Source organism: Habropoda laboriosa, unplaced genomic scaffold (genome assembly GCF_001263275.1).
Source record: "Habropoda laboriosa isolate 0110345459 unplaced genomic scaffold, ASM126327v1 scaffold186, whole genome shotgun sequence".
NCBI lineage: Eukaryota > Metazoa > Arthropoda > Insecta > Hymenoptera > Apidae > Habropoda > Habropoda laboriosa.
In genome coordinates, this window is record NW_017100427.1 from 1,936,297 (window position 1) to 1,949,392 (window position 13,096).

Genomic DNA, 13,096 nt, shown 5'->3' on the forward strand with positions numbered 1-13,096 from the left:
CCAGCGGAGAGCTACCGGTTGAAATTTATTCCAGCTTACGGATCTATCCGATAATTGTCCGCTCCCGTCGCCACGGTACCAAGTGTTTTTTTCGTGCACATGCGCTAGACAGAAGCACTCGACATGACCGGATGGAATTTCAAATTCTCGCCAAACTATTCCGACCGACCCTTGTGATTCTCGTCTGGTCGATCGGCGTGCACGCTCCGGCATTTCGCCGTGTTCTGCACGATTTCCGGCTGTGCAGAGGCGATAGAGTTTTTGTAATGACGTCTTGCGGGCTTGGAGTGCGGTTGGTCGAGCTGGCGTTGTGGGGACGGAGGTTAAACGAATCCGAAGATTTTAATAAATCATGTTTTTCCTCACGGATGTTTTACGGCAGAGATTTATATCGGCAAGCGAGGAGTCTCAAATAGTATTGCGCGGAGTTATTTTAAATAGTACTGCTAACAAGTGAAACGCAATATTTAATTCATTTGTTTAAACAAGTTATTTCATGAAAAAAACTAAAATTCAAAATTTCATTCTCTCAAGTTCAATTTTCCTAAAATATGCAAATTTGAAGTTCAGACACAGCGACCCACTTCGTTCAAAAAGTGAACAGTTGCACAGGTCACAAGTGCCAATGTACATAATCGCTATAGCAGATACCGAATTAATCAGGAAATTCTAGCGAAAAGTCGGAGCCGCGGTGTATCGATTCCTTTGTTTCGCTCGCAGACATTTTTACGGATCACCATTGTAGAAGATGACTAAGGGAGATAGGAATCCCGGGGAGTGGATGAGGCGGACGGATGTTGACCTCCCTTTGCGCGAGACTCGCACGAGACGCCAATAAGAAAATATCCCCGTCGTCTGGCTGTGAGTCGAAGCAGCTTCGGGGAAACTGGCGGACGCGCGACGAATGAATAACGGGCACGGGGTGGTGGTCACTTGAAAATCGGAAACGATAAATCGTCCCGCGGATCGAACCGTTTTCAATGCTGACGTTCTGGTCACGTGGCGTGTCCCGATCGAAACACAGAAAGGAGGAGAGGAGCGTGGTGGTGGCGTGCGACAGACAGGTCTCGTGTCTAGACCGTGTCTGCCGCTCTCTCCTCGTTTCAACGACCGATAAATCGGCCGTTAAACGCTCGTAAAACTCGCACCCCGCCAGCCACTTGTCGCGTCGAGGTCGGGGTTGGTTGTTGCGGGTGACTCTACGGCTCATCTTCGAGATTCCGACCTAGCCTGGTTAGGATGTACCGAATTAACGAGCGCCACCCGTGGCGTGTCTGAGGGTAGCTTGGCAGCTTTCCGCGTTTTCACGAGGGCTTGCTGTGCAAGTGGTGATAAAAGAAGGCACGAGCGAATGCCTTTTGCCCGTTTACGAGCTCGAGCTGCCCGTTCGAATCGTGTTTACGATAATAGATAATACACGTCGATGGTCACGACATTCGGAATTCAACAACGGAGAGGGGAGAGTCGAACGTAATCACCGGTAGTGATTCCTTCTCGTCGATTTTCTACATATACCAACGAGAATGCGTTTCTTTTTTTTTTTTCAAGCACAGGTTGGTTGGACGGAACTACCGTGGCAAACGGAAGGGAATAAAAACGAAGTGGGAAGAGCGAGGTGGAGAGGATACGATCGGGTAAACATCTCGCGGTCTCTCCATGACTTCTCGTCACGTTGCAAATGTCGCGAGGCTGAAAACCAGGAAAAGCAACGGCATCGACCACGATGAATGGTGTGTCGTGACTTGTTTCTTGATCCTCGCGGAGCGTATAGTCGGTGGAAGAAATACAGCGAGGTTGGCTCAGGTGTTCGAATGTACATGTTTGAAAACGTATCGACGAGCGAATCGACAGAGACCTGAGAAGATAAGGGTTTGAAATTTCAGCGAGAGTTGCGTGAAACGTGCTTCAACTTCGATTCAATTCCTTTCTGCTACTTGATACTTCAATGTACGATCTGACTGTATTTCTTTCATCGACTATACACTTCCATCGTTCCACGTTTCCTCGCGACGAAAAGTTTCTCGTTGCGAGACAGATACATATTCCGGGTTAACCGGCTTGCTCTCTCGTACCACCTATAAATCGATCAAGCTGCGATGGAACACGCGTGTTGTTTGCGCTGAAGCGCGTGCCCCGGTGTGCTCGAAGTCTCCGTGATCCTGATCACCTACGGAGGAGAACCGGTGAATTCTGATAGACGCGGCGGCGAATGTGTCATCGATACGTTTGAACAGAGCACGTGATGACAGAAGCTGTAGAACCTCTTTACACATCCAGGCCGAGGACTTGGTAATGACAGCCAGCGAGCACACGCTCTATAGATCCTTGAGCGGGTGAGACTGAACAACCGGTGAATCGGTGCTGCAAGACACTCTAGACGCCTAAAGTACTCTACACGTCGCCTACGAACGCAACCAAACGAGACGTTTCGCCTATCCGCTGACGAAGCGCCACGGCTTTTTTTCTTCTTTTTCTCTCTTTTTTTTTACACTTCTCCTCGACAAATCGACAGTTCGATCCTTTATACTTGTAGTGCTTACGAGCATAGTGTGAACGTAATATTGCACGAACATTTTCGAGACTTATTTGCAGCGAGATTTTTTTTTTTTTTTTTGATACTGTAATCTAACGTTGAAGAGTTACAGTTGGAGTTCGAGAGAAACGAGGGAGATAAGGGAGAGAGGCAATCTTGATGTCCCTGCATGCGGGAACTACTGTAAAGCAAACTTTAGGGGACCTAAACAAATCGTTAACACCAGCCACGTAGTAACACACGACACTTTCCTAACGACAAGGTACCCGATGACATCGATCTTATTCCTGAATATCTCTCGGCTTTGCATACGACTACACGGCGAGCTTTCACCTCACGAAGTCGCGGAATTGCTTCATTCCCACGTGCTCCGAAGTTGCTCGTCGAGTGCATCGAAGTTGGACGCGATATTACAGCGAAACGCTGCAGAGATTGCTTCCCTCTGCATTGTACATTTACATTTCTGTGAACATTCTAGTACCGGTGCGCTAAAAGATCAAACTGTTCCCGTGGCCGGCTCACGAAATTCCAATCCATTCTTCCAGTACGAGCTGAGACAAATACGATTCCAGCCTCCTTGTTTAATCAATTTTCAACATTTCTAGAATCGTACCATCAATTCATATTTATCCAAAATCTATCGAGTCCTCCCTGAATTACGCCTAAGTGCCCTTATTTCGGACGAACCTTCAACGTCAATTTCCTTCGAAACCAATCCCCATAAGGAAAACCGTCGTCCCACATTTCCCACTTATTTTTCAACGCAGAGTCACCCTCTTTCGATTCGTACCCATCAGTTAAGTGACACACCCGGACCGTCACGATAAGGTGTTATTGCTCGGTCCTCGAATTACGATTTGGTAGGCTGAACCGGCCGCAAGGGAAGCTGTGCGTGAACCGCGGCCTACGTTCTATATCCTACGTATCCAAATATTGGTCCATTACAGGATCATAATGCTCCCTCACCTCCTGTATCAAACTCTCGTTCCAGCCTCGAGAGAGTTTGCCTAGGGATGAATAAGGTAGACCGTATGTACAGACCGGTACGGTCGAGTTCTGATCTAGGCCACGTTTCCTTTTGTGTCCTGTTATCGGCTCTTGCACCTCGCACAATGCTCGCTCGCTCGCACATTGTGCACCGAGTTCAACTTCCCTCGGACTTGTTTCTCTCTCTCTCTCATTCCAGCGTTATTCCGTTTTCCAACGGCGAACAGAGTGGCTCGTTGAATTGTCGTCGTTTCTCCGTTGAAAAATCGTAAAAATCCGAGTCGTCCTCGACGACGACGTGCCTCGCCGTTTTGCGACGACAGCCGACGACTTCTTCTCTTCTTTCCCCTGTTTACAATAATATGCAGACAGATATCCGTGCCCTTTCAAGGTATTACCTTCTTTTCTTCTTCTACTCTCTGTGTTTCAGATATCCGAGCCTTTTTAAAGGGACTCCTTTTCGCGAAATATCCCGAGATCTGCGTGTACAAAGACGAGGAATTTCTTCTTCTTAAAGTATAGACTGTCCCTTTTGTAAACAGTTCGATGGATGAAAGAAATGTTGTTTAAATGGTAATTGATTAAAGGGATAAATAAAGACAACACGTAGAGTCCAGTTAGTGTATATACACTCATTTGGAACGTATTTCCTCCGCTGTGAGCGTCTTATTGATTTCCTCCCTTTGTGTCGCGTGATCAAGAAAATTGCCGTCGCGCTGCCGAGGAAGCACATCAATGCCGGGAAACGAGCTGGACGAAGGAGGGGATGATGGTGCACCTACCTACCTACCCCGGGCAAGGCTAATGCACCATCCGTCGTCGATAGAGTAACCGAGTCTCGAAGCAAACGATTTCAACCCGACGAGTTACTCGGTTTCATTACCTAATGATCGACAGCCGGAGACCTGTGCTTCAAACCGAATTTTCTCCCCGTGGTCACTAGGAATTGGATAGAGAATCTCCTGGCTGGAGTCAGTCGAGTGTAATTAACGTTTTCAGGTCTAGGTGTATTATTTCACGGTCAAAGAGCCACGTAGGAAGAGCAGTCTTTCACTGGATGCTGCTGCTGCTGCTGCTGCACAGTGGTTAGAAATAACACAGTTCTCTCCGGTGGATATTATAGTGGTTTGATTTAGTAGAGAGATGTGATATTAAGTAATGACTGTAGAGTGACGGTTTCCGATAGAATTTGCCAAGTAGGGGAGGTTCAGATGAGGGGTGTTCTGACCACGATATAATGTATCAAAGGGAGACACGATACAGCGGTATGATGGTGCAAAATATTTGTTAGGAACCCTGACGTTGGGACAAAGGGAAGTAGTCTCTCAGCTGGGGATATAATACGTTGCACCTGGATGACTCAATTGACGGGCAAACTCGACGACATACGGAATAATCGACGAATGCTTCGACGACGTAACGAAAAGATCTATCCTCAGAATTTTCTTTACCGAACCGAATCACGGGAAAATTTATTCGAAACGTATACTCTATATTCCAATTCTCGTTGGAATAAGCGGAAAAGGCCAATTTAAACGAAACGATCACGCAATTAAGCGTACCGATTTTCGCGAGAGGTCAACGTCAGCAGCGTGTTACGGTCGTCGAATCGACAACACGACAACGAGAATAAACTGTGAGACGGAAGAAGGGAGCGAGCTGACGAAGAGAGAGGGTGGGGAGTGGGTGAAAAAGAAAAAGAGAATACTACCGTCCCATGGGATCTGTTGGGCACATTGTTCAGGGGGTTGTTTGGTTCGTCGCCCGTCGTTCGAGGGCGCCACCGTTTTCCCTCTCTCGCACACCTCCCCTTCCTGTTTCCTCCCTCATCCCCTTTCTCAACCAACAGCCACCTCTGTCCATTCCTCTTGTCAGAAGGGGAGAGAGGGGCACCTTTTCATGGGGGGGTTAGCTCGGGTCTGTCACTTGGTGATGGATGATTCTACCCCAACGCGATCAATTCGCCTACCACGCGTGTACATGCCTCGGGGGTGAAACTCACCCTCGTTCTCCCTCGGCACTGCCGCGAATCGCGCCGCTTCCGAGCGATCTAGCGGAAAGACGAATTTCTTCGCCGGTTTGCGTCTCTTCGACGAAAATACGAAGGAAAAACCGTGAACGTGGAGTAGTCGTCCTTTGGACGATCTTGCGCAATTTCTGGCGGAGATTGATAACCTACTCGGTAGATGAGAACGAGAGATACAACTAGTACAAGCGTTCAGTGAAGTCTGAGGTAGATAAGCTTGTTGAGTTTTCATCAAAAATTAATGGAACACTATCTGTACCGATGGTACAATGGAAGAAACATTTGCCGAGAAATTGAGGGAATACGAAAGTTTAAGGTAAGCACACGTTTGATAGTCCTATCAAATTTTTACATCGTCGACTGATAAAATGTTTATAGATGAGAATGCTGGGGTTGGAAGGTGCACGTTGTACAATAGAAATAAGATGGAAAGAAAATAGATAACAGGAACTCGATTATCGGAGCACCGATCAGCGGGACGATCGATTATCGGAATATCGATTAACACTTGGCAGCGAAGAAAGATTGGGAAATGAGAATGGAGACTGGAGAAAATTGCTGAATTCTTGCTCGGATGTTTTCGTTTAATATTGTTATTTCTGAAATATTTCCAAACGAACGATCTTCTTTCAACGGGAAACAGAATTATGTATCGAAACGATTTTACGATAGAATAAAAATTCAAAAGATTGTAACAATTTAACAATTCCTCCAAATTTCCACCGAAAATTGACGAAGCACTCGTGGAAAGGGATGCAAATATCGTAAGACACACACCGTGCACGGGAGATACGACACACGGTTTACACGAGTGAAACGAGCAGAACCAGGGAGTAGATCCGATGGCTGAGCGTTGACACGATAACACCGGTGCCCGGCGTCAATGCTGAAAATGCTAATGATAACGATTCATCTTTTCATCCAGCAGTGTTCCTCGTACGCGTGCAGCCTCGCGACCAGAGTCGCTGCTCCGGAGGCGCAATCTAATTTGCATAGTAAATTTTAATCAATCTAACCACGAGCTGTGGTGCGACGTACACGGAAACAGGGTGACGTGGGTGTGCGTGGTAGACGAAGCTGCTAGGCGGCCAGGTATGCGTTCACGATCTGGCGAGGTCGGGAGCTTGCGCCTCGCGCTCACCACCACCCCGTAATTACTTTCCTCTGCCGGTGCACGTCAATTCAAATTGCTTTCGAATTACCTAACGCTACGCCGTGGGACAGAGCCGAAGCGATAGGTGCAGACAGAGTGTGAGAAAGAAGGAGAAAAAAAAAACACGCGTACGCATAGAGAAAAAGCGCGGGGGTGGCAAGGGTGGCGAAAAAATGGAGGAAGGAAAACGCGAGAGAGAGAGAGAGAGAGAGAGTGTGTGTGTGTGTACGAGGTGAACAGGGTAGAAGAAGATAGCGAGGGAAAGGGACCTGGGCGAGGAGAAAGAGGGAAAACGAGCAAGCTCTCTCTCTCTCTCTCTGTGTATCCACAACGATGTGTTCCTCGTAACAAGCTCGAGAATTACTCAGCCGACGTTCTGCTCCTGGTTACATAGCCACAGGCGTTTAGTTCATCGCCGCTCCAGCCGACCTGCCTAAAGAACTGAAACGACGGTTCTTTGGATTATCGTAGCGCGACAAAAGATAACGGCGCTTATCTCGGTGGAACGGGGGAGAGAAAAATTCCCTGAAAACCAAGCACAGCCCGCGTATTGTCGGCGCTCGTAGTCGAGCCTCTTCCCTCCACGGAGTGGCTAACCTGATTCCTTCTAGGCAAACGGTTCCGTGCAGCCACGACAATAAGTCGCATTGTGTTTTTCGCCACGTCGATTTTCCGCGGTGTTCCAGCCTTATCTCTACCTCTGTGGGAGAAACGTTGATGCTTATCGACGCGACGTCCGTGCGGCAGTAACAGTCCAGACTTTTCAAACTTTTCCCATTGATTATCCCGGGAGATAATGCTTTTTCTATTTCAACCGTAACACTTACGCAATGCTTTTCACGACGCTGTGGTTATCGTCGAAACGGTCGTGTCATAGTTATGTCACCGGTTAAGCGGAGTACGTGTAATTAACGTTGATTAGCACGGCACGCAGGAAAGTTGCTGTATTAAATCTGTTAACTCTTCGAAAGAATTTCTGCAACAGATTCGATCTAACCACTTAATCTTACGAAAGATTGATACATAGAGACTGTGTGTTAAGTAGGTGCACACATCTGTGATTTATATTAAAACACATCGAGACTGCCGTAACGATCTGATAATATTAAAATAGATTTTCGCAAACACATCGAACGTATCTAGCGATCTACCAACCCATTAATGTTTTTTTAACCTTCCGCTGTTATAAATCACGAACAAGGACAGCGCGCTGGTCATTCCCCCCCCTGAGTGTCTCGAGAATATCTACGTACGAAAGCTGGACAAAGGGGGGCCTTTCACGTTCGCGTGATATCGCCGGTAGTCTCTTGATCGATCGTCCATTCACACGGAATTACGTTATTCGGATAATACCGCGGAAGAATTCCAGCAAAATCGGCGAACGCGATCGTCTTAATTAACCGCTGCTTAATCGTCATCGTAGCTCGTTGCACCTCTATAGAAAACGCGGTAATCGTCGGCGGTGGCTATTTATTCTGCCAGCGTGGCGATCGTAACGACAGGTCGACTCCACGAGAAAAATAATCTCTAGAGTTGTCGTCACGTCGAATTTTTCAACAGCGACGGCCGTCGGCTGAAATGGCCCGTCATGAACGCAGAGGGAACGCTTTAACGGGCAATTGAAAGTCGCGCACTCCCGTTCGCGTAGATCGAACCGTTTCAACGGCGATAAAGAAACGAGAAACCGACTACCTAAGTACATCTTCTTACCCGGAAGAAGATCGTTTGTACAGCGCTGACGAAAAAGAAAAACCGAATAAAACACTGTGATAAAGTAAATTCGTTTACTCACCTAGGACAAAAAATGAATACACACTGGTGACGAGGACAACGACGACGACGACGACGAGTCTCGGGGTAGAAACGTGCACGACGAGTTCTCTTGTGTTTTTTTTTTCTCACCGGAAAAGATAAAGAAACCGTCGGAAAATCACCAAGTTCAATATCTCAGTATCACCTTCGAGGAAGCGTGGCGCGCGTGTGAAAAAAGGCGGCGAAAAGTTTCGCGGAGGCGGAAAGAGAGAGGAGCACACTCAAGAAGAGACGAGGCAACCGGCACTTTCGGCGGTGGCGGTGTTCGTTGTGTGTACATATACATATACGTGTAGGTTAACCTTGAAAAGGCAACCCGGTTGCGACGATACGCGAGGCTGTTTTGGGTGGCGTGCTAGTGCAGCGAGAGCGCGACTCCGGCTACGCCTCCTTGTGACTACCACGCGAACCAGAGAAATCGATAGAATGACCCCGGCACATGCGTGCATCGTGTCCCCTTGGCTCGCGGGGACCCGCGTACCAGACCGTAGGAGGAAGCGGAGGAAACAGAAAGGAGAGGACGAAGGAGTAGACATAGGAAGACGAAGACCGGCAGGAAGATGAAGAAGAAGGGTACTAGACGTCTCTCCCCCAAAGTAATGGGAATTTCTTTTCCATTTGCCGTGTCTCTCTCTCTCTCTCTCTCTTTCACCCTGTCCTTTTTTTCTTTTTTTTTCAAGCCTGCCTCTGTTTCCATCCCCTGCTCCTCAGTACCGGCCCCCCTGCGCCCTTGCCCCTGCCTCTTTAGCCGCTCACGGAACGCCCTTACGACTTGTACTCGTCTTCGGTCCGCGTACACCGCCTAACAAAGGCTAAGAAGGTCTAGGAGAATGCTGAGTTTATCTTACCGATGAAAATGGCTGCGGTTGCTACCTAATCGTCAAAGTGGTCCGAATCGATGCGCGCTCGCCTATCAAGCTTGCCACGAGCTTCGAATACACAGACTGGCCGCCCTCTCTAGCCCCTTTGAAATTTTCTCATTTTCCCTCGACGTCACCAGTCCCTCTGTCTCTCTCTCTCGACTACGCTAACTGTTTTCGCGTGAATTTCCTTCCTTCCGGCTCCCCTATCTGTCTCTCTATAGGTTGGCCGGATAAGAAGCTCTAACGAGCTTGTTTTATTTTCGTGTTTGGCCCCCTTCGTTCTCGTCTCGCTCTCCCACCGCGTCTACGGAAAAGTTGGCTCGCGCGAAAAACAGGAGGAGGGTTGGTTGTGCAGCCGTGAACAGAATTCGAATACGAATGTGAACGCGCGTCTGCACACCTCGCTGGAAGCGTTTAAGACAGTTCAAAGAGCGAGTGTAGAATTTGGAAAGTTATCGCTTGGCTAATTAAGCGAGACGCGAAAAGAAAAGGATTTTCGGGGGATGAACTCTGGGGCTGCGATTACCAGGCGGCAACGAGAGAAGTTTAAACGTAAGACAAACACAGATGAACGTAGCTGGATAAATTCCAAGAAATTTATCGTTCGGAAAGGCTAGCCGGCGGCCGCATCCGCGAGAGCGCTAGTAAATTTAACCCCCGATAAATCCAGACGTACACAACGGTAAATTTTCATAAGGAGGAAAAGCTAGTTCCCTCTTTCTCTCGCTGAATGCCTCTACGAAATGGTATATCGATCACCGGCGGTAATTTATTACCGATCGGGATTGAAATCTTGTTTTTCGGATGTCCCCGGAATGGATTCGTCGCGGGGTAAACATTTTAGCGAGCCGATGATCGGTGGTGTGCTTGCTTGCTTTCGATCAAAATTGCAGAGGGTTCTGGACTCGGTGTGTGATACTCGGGAAAAACAAGAAAATCGTTTAACGTAAATCCTTCATTTTTCACGTATTTCACCATCTCTGTAGCATTCACCCGTAAAACTGAACTTCTGATCTAATATTCGCGGTGAGAATCTATAGAAATTCGGTCGATCAAACGAAAACAATTGGAGATTCTATCCGCGAGAGTATATTTTCCCTCAAGATTCTTACAATTGCCACTTGAACGAGGCTCGTTCGCGACGACGAAACGATAACGCGGAAACAACACACGGCGGACCGGGTCGCTGCGGGAAACTTTTGCGAGGGAGAGAGTAACTGGAAAATGTGCAGAAAGGCAGGATGTACGACATCGGAAGACGCGGCGTCAAAGAGGAAGGGACTAAAGGAGAAAGAGCAGGACTCTGTTGGATCTGAGCCAGGCTGCATTTTCGAATGGATAGGGATGTTGCGAGTCCTTGCCAGAAAGAGATTTTGCATCGTGGCTTTAAGCTGTGCAAGCGTAATGGCGTGGAATCGGGTACGCTGGTAAAATTCTCGATGGGGAAAGCTCGTATAACATTTCATGCGTGTTGCTCGTTTTTCCACGATAGAACGAGACTGGACTGAGTTACGCAGCGATGCTCTTTCTTTCGAAAGACGGCCTCCTCCTCTGCGAATAAATGCACTCCGGCTACTGTAAGATTGAGGATGTTTGCTTCATTGTAAGGTCGCCAAGTACAGCGAGCAAACAGTTGTATCTGTCATTTTATTGCCGCTTCTATTGTTGGTTATTTGAACGTTCTGTGTTGGGAAAAACTGGTCTCTACGGTTGGCATGAAATTTACGACTTGTGAACGGATTGCTTCCCGTGTGTTTTACGTAGAAAGTTGGTATCTGTTATTTTTCGTAGGACTTAAAGTTGATGAAACGACGGATAAAAATTTTAATAAATCTTTGGAACGTCGTTGTAGAATTTAGAGCAAACTTGACGAATCTCGTAAATTATACGAGAAAAAATGGAATACTTATGGGATCGGATATATTTTAAGTGGAACGTTGGAATATTAAGATTCAGGAAGATTCAGGCTGCAGATGCGATATTGGTAAAGGTGCACGGCTGGCCAGTACGACACATGACTCCGAAGATCGCGAGTTCGAATCGTTATTGCTTTTCCCCCTTTCCCTCGACACGTACATATTTGAAAACCTTACTTATTTCTTATTACGTCTTAAACTGCACGCTTCCTTTAAAACGCCGATCAACAATATGTTGATCTGACTGTTTGTAAAGAAATTCGTAGCTTCGCGTAACATTGTGTTTTTAATAGAAGATTACGTGTCAGACTCGTGACAGAGATTCTGGTCAAGATGTGACGAAAATAGTTATTTAATTGTAATCCTAACTTTCGTTTTAATTTGTAACACTGAGGATTACTAAATGTAACTAATCTGTAACAGATTAGCTTTTGTTACCTGATACGGTACTAAGACAGTAAATGGCTGACGCTTAAATGCACAGTTCGAAAAATATCATAGGTTAACCCTCTGACAGTCTAATAAAATGATGAATTACGGACAAAAAAATTTAGATTTTACACGCATCTTTTTAATAGTTATGATAATAATATCTCGTCCCTTTCCAACTTTCTTCCTAAGAGTCTCTCTTGAGTTAAACACTTATTTAGATATTCGATAAATGAGCCGAAGAGTTAAGGGGTTAACTTCCTTTCAAAGCCCAGTTGCAAAGTGACTACAAAAATGTTAATTACAAAAACCATAATTGCATCCCTGAACAAACCTCAAACTACTCCAATCTAACCAATCTTCCACTGAACTTATGAAACCCAGTACAGCAACACACTAAATCCCATCACCATCCCATTGATTTACGAACGAAACGGACTGTTTGAATAGAAAAATCCTAATCGAGCGAACACGTATCGAGTTCCACAGAACGGAGTGGAGAACCCATAGGCTCGTAAGTGGTGGTTCGGTGTTTCACGAGTGATTCGAACAAATTTCAAGCATAAAATTGCAAGTTGCCCACGGCTGTGTGTATACACGAAAGAGCGGTACGAATAGAAAGAGTAGGAGAAGATGGAGAAGGTGGCGGTGTTGGTTGGAAAAGGGCGAGGGAGGGAAAGATTTAGAAGCGGGGTAGAGGTTTCATGGTGTCATGGCAACACCCGCCGCGATAGAGAGAGCGCCTTTGGCCCCCTTTTCCACTGCCAACACACCGTTGGAGAATGAGAACGTATTGCGGCGTTCGAGGAGCCTGTACGAGGTTAACGGCGGCTCCTTCAAAAGGAGAGAATCGGCTGCGCGATCGATCTCTCATCCCCCTTTTTGCCCGCGCTCGATACCCGTGGCACACGGTCATCTTATCGGCGAAACGGTAGCATCTGCCGGGCATATATTGGAAAAACGATAAGGAGTACAGAAAGAAATTATACCGGTCATAGAGCGCACGATTTCCTTTTAAAAGCCACTCTCAACCCACCCCGTTCGCTCTTTGCACCGGAACGATAGAGTAAACGTCCACTGTACGCTGATTCTTTTCGGCCAATCTGATTCCTTTCTCAATGGGAATATTCTGTTAAGGAAGGCTCTGTTTGCCTATCGGACGAATGCGTCCGTGGAAATATTTGTATTTTTACAAGGGGGCGGGGATCGTAAATCCGGATATTAATAGATGTTTGCGTTTCGCAGGTCCTCTTCACGGAGATCCTGTTTTTCTTTTTCCACCAGGCATGAAAAGATATTGTCGCGTTCGTCCTTTCGTACGACGATATTGTTTAAATAGAAAGAGTTTAAAAGCGATTCGTTGAGGAAGTTTCTTTA